Source organism: Lynx canadensis, chromosome B3 (genome assembly GCF_007474595.2).
Source record: "Lynx canadensis isolate LIC74 chromosome B3, mLynCan4.pri.v2, whole genome shotgun sequence".
Classification (NCBI taxonomy): Eukaryota; Metazoa; Chordata; class Mammalia; order Carnivora; family Felidae; genus Lynx; species Lynx canadensis.
In genome coordinates, this window is record NC_044308.2 from 63,237,759 (window position 1) to 63,250,317 (window position 12,559).

Here is a 12,559-nt window from a genome sequence, read left to right on the forward strand (position 1 = left end):
TTTTCAGGGATTTTCCCAGGATTTTAGTAGTCATGATGGATTCTAAAGCTGTTCTCTGGGGATGCTGTACGTTTCTCCTGAAATTGTGGATACTTTAAAATGAATGATTTTGCTATTTGAGTGTTTTGTATAAGGGATTTCTTGGCACTTACACTTATACTGTATTACTGGAAACTATCAAAAATAAATGTGTTTACTCAATCACCTAACTATGAAAACATTTGGTTTGTTTCATCAGTTAGATTCAACATCACCTCTCTCTGAGGAACAGTTAAAGTGTCTTCTGGATGAATGCACACTCAGACAAAAATCCATGATTAGACTTTCTTCAGAAAGAGAAAAGGAAGACGTAGAGGATTCAACAGCCCAGTCCCCCCATCTTTCCAGATCTGTCCTCTCTGAGCTACTAAATGGGTCAGAAACAAAAGTCACCAGCACAGAGGTAAAAGATGCAAATATGTCTGAGAATGCAGAATGTGAAACATGTACAGGTTACTATCTCACCAAAGCCTTGACTGAGCATTGCATGTCTCAAGCACTTGTCATCGAAGCAGAGAATTTGAGATGCCTCCAATTTCCCAAGGACAAGGTTATTAGTGACACAAAGGACTATTTTATGTCGAAGACTATTGGCATTGGGAGACTGAAAAGGCCCTCTTTCTTGGATGATCCACTGTATGACATCAATGTGAGCCTTTCATCTGAAGACCATCGTCTGGAAGTCAGCTCTCCAGAGAAACCAAAAATGGGTAAGGCGTAGAAGATGTGTATTTTGGTGAATAATACTAATTATCTCAATATAAAGGTGTTATAGTTTAAGGTAGAACAGGATAGGAAGTCATAGATGGTGTCAATAGCATGCAACATAACAAATTTATCAACGTTTGTATGAGATCAAGGTTGGAATTAGTGCTCTTATGAGATATATTATTCCTAATGGTGATTAATACATATTCTGGGTGGCTATACAGGAAACAGTGATGATTTCAGAATGAAAGAGAATTTAGTTTGGACAGATACAAATAATTTGGATAGTTTGCTAAGTCTTTTAACTTCCAAATTTCAGTGATGAGAATTTATTCCAAGGGATGAATTTGTAAAATGTGAAATGCATTTTATTAGTGGTTTTATTAGTTTCTACACAAGTTCCCATCCCAGCTACTTGTATGCACTCAGGCATTTTGTCTTGATCCGGTGTTGCATTTTACAGTGGTACAATGGTACAGGTTATAAACACTACGGATATTTTTTGAAATAAACAAATATTCAATTATTTATCTAAGTTAGAAGTCTAACATAATCTGTGTTGTATGTGGTAAGTCTATTTAAATAGCCTCAACTTTTCCTCTAATGTAGATAATGCTATTGATGATGTATTTTCTATTAAATCTATATCTTTCTATAATTATCTATATATTACCAATGAAATCTGTAATCTATTAATTCTGAACTAACTCCCCAGTCCCATATTTCTAACTGCCTGCTAGCCGGCTCCATGAGGTTATGGCCTCAAACTGATTTCCTCATCTTTCCTTTTCAACTCAGATTTTCCTCTTTTCTTTCTGTTTCCTCACTCACCCAGGTTCTGTTTGAGTCATCATTGAATCTCCTGTCTCTTTTGCTCCCCACCTTCAACCTTCAGTATTGTTTGTTCTCCTTTTGCAGTGTTTCCCATGCCCATCCCTTCTTTGTTCTTCCTGCTGCCTCAGCTGGACCAGAGTAAAAACCCTCTGATCTGATCTGGTCCATCCTCCCCGCCTCTGATCTCTCACCTCCTCCAGCCCCTGCTGACCCCCACTAAACAAACCCCTCCAAAGTACAGCTTTGATAGCCACACCTCCCAGCTCAGAAAACTTCTTGAGCTCTCCACTGCCCACTGAATGAAACCCGAATTCTTTCCCTTGATGTTCAAGGCCTCCACAGTCTAACTTCAATCTCTTTGTAATCACTCTCTACCTAGTTCTCTAAATGTTATTCAGGTTATGGCTAATCTGGTCTCAGGATTTCCAGTGCTTTCCTCTGCCCCTGTATTAGCCCCTACTCTTTTCTTCTGAAGAATGTTCAGGTACCCCTTCAATGGCAGATGAATTCCAACCCCATCCTTTCTGAATGTAACCTTCCTTGTTTCTCTCTTTTAAACGTTTGATTTCTCCTCTGAATGTCCAAGAACATTGGTCCCCTATCAGATCATTTCACACATACTGTCTTGAAGTTGTTATGTACACACACACACTTTCTCTTCCTTAGAATTGTGTAGTATTTTTGAGGACAAAGATCCTATCTTTTGATTTATTGTTACTTCTGTGATGTCCAAAGTGCCGTCCTAAACCAAGTGCTTATTTAATAAATGAAACAATTTAAATTATCCAGTTTTAGAATAATATGCTGAAAATAGAGGTCACGCTTATTCTTCACAGTGTGAATGAAAGCAGGTGGTATTGCTTAAGAGCTATGTAAGCCTTGGGGCACCTGGGTGGCTCAGTGGGTTAAGCATCCAACTCTTGATTTTGGCTCAGGTGATGATCTCACAGTGGTGGGATCGAGACCCATGCAGACAGCCCAGAGCCTGCTGGGGATTCTCTCTCTCTCTTTGCCCCTCCCCCCCACCGTACTCTCTCTTTCACAAAATAAATAAATAAAAAAGGAACTATGCAAGCCTCACATTCTCTATAAATATTTGGAACTTTCCCCCCTTTTTAATGAAATTTTACAAGCTATGAAGTTTTTACCCAACAGCAGAGTTCATTTTTACAATACGCAATTCGATTAGACGGCTGCATATCCCCACTAAGGATCTTCATTTAAAAAATGAACTGTGAAAACTTTGTTCTATTGTCAAATTGCAGTATATTTTCTTTCTTTTTGGATAAAGGGTTGTCATCAGAGAAAGTATCTTCTCTTTGTCTACTGTAGGCAGACCTGCTAACTTTGTGGTGATTTATTGTTTTGGGATCCCATTCCCTTGGTAAGGGGGTTTAGAACAGCACTTTGCTAAACTATGACTTTGCTTCTATGGGAACTTGAGTCACACTGGTGTATATCTGCTTCTGAGCAGAACATAACAAGATGGAATGAACTAGAACTTAACATGGCTTGCTGGGAAGAAGCTGTGAGGGTTTACCTACAACTTCATGGAACATGCCTCTGAAGGCACCAGATAACCCTAATGTACGATTAGCACAACTCTTGTGAGTTTGGAGGCTTGAGATGGCCTACATGTGAATATGTGAGCCACATTTTATTTTCTGTTTATTACATTTTTGTTTGTTACGTTTCTGTTTATTACATACTTTAAGGCATAGGTTCTGCACGATCATTTTGAGTGCCTGTCAGCGTATCGGAGGTTGGAGTTTTTCACTTTACTAACCTCAGTGTTCAAGATCGAAATACTTTGCTAATCAATTTTATTCTAAAATACTAAATGGAAATTTTATGCTTTCTACCAAAGTGAACACCAAAACTGAATGCCAAACCAGTTTTCTTGGCAAAAAGCCCTTTACAGACATAACTTTAATGAGGAATAGCAGTGTTTTCAGCTGCAACATTATATTCAGGTCTTTCTTAGGAAATAGACACACGTGAATGTGATTCAGAGCAGATTTCTAGAAACAGGCAGGAGTGAATGAGAAAAACCATTTATCATTTTCTCTTTCAGTAGCAAGTACTATTGTATATAGTAGTCTTTTTCTTGATGAACCGAGGTCTGTCACAAGTATTAAAATTCTTCTAGAAGGCAGAGTCAGATACAACTTCGAAAAGAGAACCAAACTGAATGCCATTGAGGTCCAGTTTAAATCGTGGTATTGAAAAATAAGGATTTGGGGGCGCCTGGGTGGCGCAGTCGGTTAAGCGTCCGACTTCAGCCAGGTCACGATCTCGCGCTCCGTGAGTTCGAGCCCCGCGTCGGGCTCTGGGCTGATGGCTCAGAGCCTGGAGCCTGTTTCCGATTCTGTGTCTCCCTCTCTCTCTGCCCCTCGCCCGTTCATGCTCTGTCTCTCTCTGTCCCAAAAATAAATAAACGTTGAAAAAAAAAATTTAAAAGAAAAATAAGGATTTGCCTCAGAGCTGTATTAAAAGTTCCATTTTTCTTGTGCTTTCAGCTTAGCGGTAACTACTGATAAAATTTGAATTTCTGGATACAAGGTCCAGTGAATTCAGTGTTGCGCTCACTCACTGTGGGGGCTTGAGGGGACTGATAAATAGGGTTTTCTCTTCCCCACCCAGGTCGGAACCAACTTAGAGATAGATGGACTGTGACGGATGCAGAATAAGGAGGTTGGCTTCATTGCTGATGAAATGTAGGGCGTTGTCATGACCTGTGTAGGCAGCCAAATGGTCTTCCGAATGCTACGTCCTCCAAGTGAACTCACACACCCAGTCACTGGCAGAGGTGAAAAGACTCAAGCCTCACCTGTGGAAACCTGTCCATGTGGAACCAATAGCCTGGAGGAGTCAAGAAGCACCCTTGGCGGGGGAGGGGTGGCGTGCTAACTCCTGTGGAGGAAGGGGCTGAGCTGAGCTGTTTCTTCCCCCAAACTCACTGGTCAGAGAACTGGCTCTTTTCCCTTGTGGAGAGTGGAGGAGGCTGGAACGAGGCTGGATGTTTCCCCACCGTAAGTTTTTCCACATCCAAGTGTGAGGAGAGCAGGGAGTAATTGTTCTTTGGTACCACCTAACCTCAGAGGCACCATGGAGTGTGCTGGCACTTCAGAGAAAAAGTCCTTCAGGTCTATAGTTAGTCTAGTATTTGATCAAATTATCTTTTTTTAAAACTGTTTATTTTTGAGAGGGAGTTGGAGGGGGGGGGGCGGTCAGAGAGAGAAGGAGAGAGAGAATCCCAAGGAGGCTCTGCCCTGAGCCCTATGTGGGGCTGGAACCCATGAACCATGAGATCATGACCAGAGCCTCAACTGAGAGTTGGACGCTCAGCCGACTGAGCCACCCTGGTACCCCTACTGAAGTTCTTATGTTGACTTGCTTTCCAGATAATCCAAACCAAAAGCCATCCGTGCATGGACAGCATTCTTTTCCCCACTAAGTGTTTGAGCTCCTTGTCAACAGAAGTTCATATAGTAAAGAGGAAAATATGAATAACAAAAACAAAAATATAGAAGGGCAAAAAGGGACATGAAGCCTATCACGTAGCAAAAAAAAAAAAAAAAAAAAAGGGTCAGAACTATACTAACTCTTCAAGGAAAAGAAAATTCAATTTCCTTCCCATAGGACCCATATGATGAATAGTGCTTTTAAAAATTTCTGTAACAAATGAGTCAGATAAGGTTGTTTTAAAAATAACAACCCTAAATGAAGACTAGGGCCACTGTTTCGGTTTGCTCAGGAAGTGTCCTGGTTTTACCACCGAATGGTTCTTGTCCTTGGAAACCTTTAGTCTCTGGCAAACTGGATGATTGGTCACTGTAAACTGAAAGTGAGAACAAGAAACCAGAGAGCAAATTAATGAGTTAAAGCTTGTAGTAGTGTGGGTGAGTAGTAGGATCCCAGACTAGAACATAGAGGAGCAGAGGGAGGGCTGCTATGCCCACCCACCTGCATGATGTCACCTAGTGGTTGGGAGTGTGGACTCTGAGTGAGACAGATCTGGGTTTGAATGCTTGCTCTATTAGCAGTGATCTTAGGCAAGTTACTTAATCTCTCTTCTCTACACCTTGGTTTCTTTATCTAAGATAAGATGGCTTTAATACTTATAATAAGGATCGAATGAGAGAGTCCACATAATTAGGTCAGTGACTAGACTGAGTTGGCTTATACTGGTCCCTCCTTATCTGTGGTTTCAGTTACCTGTGGTCCGCAGCATTCCAGAAGCAGGTGATTCTTCTGACAGTAGGTCAGAAGGTTAACGGTAGGCCAACACTATGTCAATGTCTGTGCCATTCACCTTCATCTCCTCGTGTAAGCATCTTATCACTTCACATCATCACAAGAAGGGTGAGGACAGTACAAGACATTTTGAGAGCGACCATGTGCACAAAACTTTGATCGCAGTATGTTACCATTGTTCTATTTTATTGGTTATTTCAATCTTTTATGTGCCTACTTTATAAATTAAACCTTACCAGAGGCATGGGTGTATAGGAAAAATCCTAGTGTATGTAAGGTTTTGTACTATCTATGATCTCAGGTATGCGCTGAGGGTCTTGGAACATATTCCTTGTGGACAAGAGGGACTAATGTATTGAACATTTAATCAGGAGATTTCCCATAAAAGCCTGGGCTTCTGACTTTCCTGATAAATCAGCAGGTCCTTAAACCAGTAAGGAGAGCTGAGTGGATGTTCCCTTTAGAAGGAGCACATACATACATGCAGGGGGACATGGCCCCCTGTCTGCCCCTCTCTACTTCATGTGCCTGGGCATTTGGAGCCCTAGGATTTCCATCCCAGGTTATAAGCCCTTGCTGCTCAGAGTGTGGTTCAGTTACTGGGGGCTTGTTAGAAAACCTACTAAATCATAATTTACTAACAAGATCGCCCAACGATACTCACTGTGAAGTTTGAGAAGCACTGTTACAAACCATGGAGCATTACTCCTAACCGCTCTGAGCATCAGGATCATCTGGAAGTTTTTTGCTGGTCTGTTTTATACCTGTGACCGGGGCCCGAATCTGACTTACTGAAATTAGAGTGCCCGGTGTGGAGCGTTCAGTCTGCCGAATTAATGCAAGCTACAAGATTTTGCCTTGCGTATTTGAGAAATAGGTGTTTCGGTTTAGTTGTAACAAAGCTCATTTATGTTCTCTGTTGGGGCCCTCAGAACAAGTTCTACCAACAGTGGTAATGTACCATCTGAATATGCTTCAAGTTTATTTGATTGTAATTTTTACTTAGGTACATTTAAATTTTATTTTAATTCCAGTATAGTTAACGTATGGTGTTGAATTAGTTTCAGGTGTAAGATACAGTGATTCACCATCGATTGTAACTTGATTGTATCTTGAGGTGGTTGTAGGTGGATCGGCTTTTGTGAAGGATGTTGGGGTGATTTGAAGGGGGTGTGTGTTAGTATACGTCCTTACTCAGACCACCTGAACAGTTCCCAAGGCACTGGATTGTTTTGAGAAAGTTTTCTTTGTTGTCACACAGGCTTCCCAGTTTGTAGTGGAGCCCTGAGATTCTAGAATAGTAACACTATTAGCTAACCTTTTTTTTTTTTTCCATTAAAAAATAGTTTGGCTTGCTCTTAGGGAAATACTTGACTCATCCTTGCCTTGATGAAGTTCTGTTTCTCTCAAACTGTGAGTGCCTTCGGGCTTCCTAGTTATTGTTTGCTAAATTACTTTTGCAAGGCTACTCACTGCTTTTCAGATGCTCTTAGTAACTTAACCTCCCAAATTTATTTGATCAAAATACCAGAGCTGCTCTATTGCAAGTGTCCAGTGGTAATCACATTTTGATGTAAAACTTGAGGATATAGTAAGTTTATATTTGTTAAGCTTATCTTTTCAAGTTACTTTCACCTAATTTTCTTTCAGCCGGTTCTTGATTTGAGGTGGACTTTTCATATAAATATGTGCCAGTGATTATTTACTCTATCTACTGATAAAATACCACTTGATCATTTTGTTTAGTAATGTAAACAATGGCATGTTGGAGTGTTTTGATATTATAATGTATTACCATTTTATCAGTTAATGAGAACTTGTGATTCCATTGCTTCATTCATATTGGGTAAAATGAAAAGATTAAGATCGTCACTGCAGACTACCTCTATGGACCAGAAATACTGGCATCACTAGGAGCTTTTAGAAATGCAGAGTCCCAGGCCCTACTCCAGACCTACTGTATTAGACTCTGCATTTTAAAAAGATGATCCAATAGGTGATATATGCTTGTTAATGTGTGAGAAGCTCTGGTCTACTAGTCACTCTACTTCAGGGTTGTGGAAAAAAAAAACCAAAAAACTAATGGTGAAAATAATGTCAATTATTTGATAATGTGCTCAATCCCTACTTTTTCTTCTTAAATTTCATTTTAATGAAGATACTACCTTCTCCAGATTGTTTTACCTCTCTAAACATCTCTCCTGTACTGCTTTTGGGTAACCTTCCCCTTTGACACCCAGAGCAAGCATATCTTAGCTTAGGTTCTCTCCTCTTGCATGGCTTTATTTGGAGACAGAAATGGCCAGTATGGGATCATCTATGCTTTGTATACTTTTGGTTTTCAAATATCTCTACTTGGCATCTGCCTCAGAGCTGTCTGGCATTTTAAGCTATACTGAGTCCATCCCTTAGGCAATGCTTCTTACCTTTGGTAACATATTAGAATGACTAGCTGAGATTGAAAACAGACTAATGTGCCTGGGTTCCATCCCAGATGAATGAAATCTATTTCTAGGGGTTGGCTCTGGACATCAGTATTTTTTTTTTTTTTTTTTTTTTTTTTACGGTGGTTGACATCTTCATTGCTTTGGCAGTGAGAGGCAGGTGCTCAGAAGCTCTTCGTGGGGTGGGCCTGCTTTCTCTTTACTATCATGGGCTCGTGGCTGCAGGGGTTGGCGCTGACTCTGCCAATGGCAGCCATGCGCAGATCTGAGCGGTACTTGTTCTTGCGGATCATGTGCCTGATGCTGCTGAGGGGGGCCCAGGCATTCTTGTTGACGGTGGGGCCACACGTAGGATGTGTGGCAGGCTTTCACTGGCCAGATCTCCGCTTTCATGACCACCACTACTACCCTTTTGCCCTTGGCTGCCGGCTTCACGCCCACAGTCCTGCGGTGCATCAGCCCCTTGTAGCAGAGGGAGTGTGAGCCTTCAGCTTATTGGACTCTGTGATGTACACCTGCTTCTTCCTCTTGATCAGGAAGCTGGAGCAGTTCTGCACGACCAACCCATTGTAGGGCGGGCAGACATGGCGGCAGCTCCTTTCACTATGGCAGCCAGAGGTAGAAAGACTGGATACCAGTCTTTTTGAAAGTCCGTGTTGGAGGACTCAGGTGTGTTGGGTGATTCAGTTGTGTAGCCATTGCTTTGAAATCACTGTGCCAGGGTTCCACTGTGCTCACTGTATTCATTCATTAAGGACATTGCTGTAGGATATAAGGAATAAGACCTAATCACTGCTCTGCATTATTTCATAGTCCATTGAGGAATGCAGGAACTTAAGCAGAGAACCACAGCAGGGGCGAGACAAGTGTAGTAAGAGCTTCTGGACAGGTGCACAGCAATACCACAGACAGGATGATGAACGTGGGGAGATGGGGAAGTGGCATTTAAGTTGAGCCCCCAAGGATGATGATCTTTTACTGGGTGGGCGAGAAGTGGAACACTCCAGATAGAAGAAATAGTACTTGCGGAGGCCTGGGTCACGGTCTTATCCTCATCTCAGGGGTGGGATATTGAGGTCTGTTTCTCATCTATCCCACCTTCCTCCCTGCTTAATATTTCTTCTCCGTGTGTTCACAATATCACTGTATTTCTCACTTCACTCTCTGAAACTCCAGATCATTTGTCATTAATTAAAAGATTAAAAAAAACATTACTGACATATAATTTATATACCTGTATTCATTTCCTGTGGTTGCCACAACAAATTATTACAACAGAAATTAATTATCTTGAAGTTCTGGAGGCCTGAAGTCTGAAATAAAGAGTCAGCAAGGCCATGCTCTGCCTGGAGACTCCAGGGAAAAATGCGTCCCTGCTTCTTCCATTGTCTCAGGCTATTGAGCGGCTATTGCTTCTTTGGTTTCCTTGCTTTGTGGTCACATCATGCCAATCTCTGTCTCTGTTTTCACATTACCTTTTTTTTCTCTGTGTGTGTCTCTCCAATCTCCCTCTGCTTTTCTCTCTTATTAAAGTTTATTTTTTGAGAGAGAGAGCTCGTATGTGTGCATGTATGAGTGGGGAAGAGAGAGAGAGAGAGAGAGAGAGAGAGAGAGAGAGAGAATCTCAAGCTGTCAGCAAGGAGTGGACTTGGGGCTTGAACCCATGAACCATGAGATCATGACCTGAGCTGAAATGAAGAATCGGATGCTTAACCAACTGAATGACACAGGCATCCCCATACCTCTACTTTTCTCTTCTAAGGATGTTTTTGAAAACAGGACACATCTGGATAATCCAGGATGCTCTCATCTGAAAAATAGTTATAGTTTTGGTTATATCACCTAAAAACTGTGGTTATTGTTTTCAATGTGCAGATGAAGAGGAGACTGAAGATGTGACAGAAGATTGGAAACAATCTTGAGCAATGACTTTCTGGGCGTGCTTGCTTTGAAGGAAGTTGGTAAATTAAACTGTTTTCTGAATTCTTACATTCATTGACTGCATCTATAGAGACCATTCCTCAAATACGATTTTTAATATTGGATTCTCTCTTCCTAGGTTTTGCTTCTTTGATATTTTGAGACATGGGGTGCATTGGTCAGTGATTTTTTTCTTCACTGAAATGCCTGGTGAAATTTGTTTTATTGCTAATCTTGCAACATCAGGGATATGTTATAAAACCAACATTTTATGTATGTGTGTGCTTTGTTAAAACTAGTTGAAGTACTATGATGACCTTTGTATTTGATTTTATATGTTACAACTTCATTGTGATTTAGACAGATGGAATCACTATGGCTTCTTATTTGGGCCCTGATTTTCCAGCTTTCTTCCCGTCTGGTGCCTGTTAAGTACAACTTGCCATAGAAAGAAATGAATTTTCTCAACAAGCAATGTTAGCAGGACTTTGCTTCCCTTACTAGCAGTGGTATTTTGCTCAGCAAGAGTTTGATTTACTTGAATTACTTGATTTTTATTACCATTTATCATCTTGCAGAATTTGCCTTTTAGAATGCAGCAAATAAATCATCCAGATTGGAAGGAGTTTATATGTCAGGATTTTGAGCAGAGGTTCTGTGCTTCACTTTAATTGAACTGCCTTAATCACATTCTCTCTGAAGCAAATTCTGTGGCTGTGGGATGGACTCTAATGATTGCTATAGTCCAGGATTCATGCTTACTGTCCTAGATGGAAGTTAGGTTAATCTCTCTGGGATAACCTCTAGAAACTAGGGGCAATCGTAAAGAGTCAGCAGTAACCATGAGTGTTGAGGAGGAAGTGAACATACATCCACTGCAATTACTAACTTTCTACTTTCTCCCAATGAGAATACTATGGTAAACCCTCTAAATTTAAGTAGCTTGGAGACCAGAGGGGATAGATACTAATTAATTAGTAAAATATTAAATAATTTGTTCTTGCTCCTCTCCATTGGACTTACAGATGTCATAGAAAGAGACCACCACTTTCTAGGTGTTAACTTAATACACAACTATTATGAAAGGACCATATGAAGAGGTCTCCTATGACCTCTTCTATGACCTTCTAAGGTCATGCTTATGCAGCAGGGATGGATGATATTCTTAATCAAAGCACCATAAGCACCACATAGAGAGGGCAAAGGGAAGACACACTTTTTTCTCCAGAGTGCATTAAAAAAAAAAAAAAAAGTAGAATGCAGCAAATAAAGATGAGCTACTTAAGAAATGTTCTGGGGTACTATTGAAAGAGAGAGAAGTGTTGTCTAGTTACAAGTCAGTAACTTGGATTCATGAGAAAATTTTATGTCAACACTTTATACAATGAATTGGCACGAAGTCCAATTTATTTCTGATGAAAAAAAAATGAGTTAGCTATTGTGCTACCTTTAATGAAGGTTGGGGTAATAGGTATGTAGCATGATTCTTTTTTGCTCACACACATTTTTATCTGCTGATAGTTGAGGATGTTAATGATTGCTTATATCACATTTCCTTGACTTTGGAAAATAAACTCTATAGCTATTACATTTAGAGGAATGGATAAGCGATTTCTTTTTTGAGCCTCCTTTTTCAGTTTACATTAAACTAACAATGGTTCATATTGATGTCAATGTGTGACAGTGCGATTTATCTTGACGCTGAGTTTTGTTGGGGGAGGGTACCAGCAGATGTTAAAGTGGTGCTGTTGGACGCTCCTAAAAATGACACATGCATTTTAAAGTTTGGGTCAGGGGAGGGGTGTTATGGGTGGGAATTTGCAGTGGTGACAGAGAGGAGCCATTTTTGCCCATCAAACTTTATGAAGAGCTCAGGTTTCTAAATCTCTGTGCTTCTGGTATTTGAGTGTGTGCAGTGGGGCTGGTGGGGGGGGAGTTTTGTTGGGGGTGGTGAGAGCTTATGGCTTTCTAATGTGTTTCTGCAAACGGTATTTGAGGCATACTGAGCTTTTCTGTTATAGGAGTTTAAGAGAAGGGAAGGAATACAGAATGATCTCAAGTAATGGATTTTTTTCATGAAAAGAGGTGACACAGTTCATTCCTTAGCATGTCAGCTGAAGGTACTTCTAACAAGGATTGGTAAGCTAAATTTAGAATACAATTCAGATGAGATCAGGTGCATTCAAGGGATACAATATAATTCAACACAAAGGCTCCAGAATTTTTTTAAAAAATGTTACCCTGATAGGGAAAGTGTTCTTATTAAAAATCAGTGTTATTATTTTAAGGTTCCCTCTAGACCTGAGTCTTTCCCCAGAACAAGATCGAGAAGAAAAACTATGAAAGAGCAAGAGCTG

The 12,559-nt window shown here is 40.6% G+C and overlaps 1 pseudogene; it reads right to left on the minus strand.

Annotated features, from left to right (window-relative positions):
- Nucleotides 1-8,446: 8,446 nt before the first annotated feature.
- Nucleotides 8,447-9,042, minus strand: LOC115516045 (annotated as a pseudogene).
- Nucleotides 9,043-12,559: the final 3,517 nt, after the last annotated feature.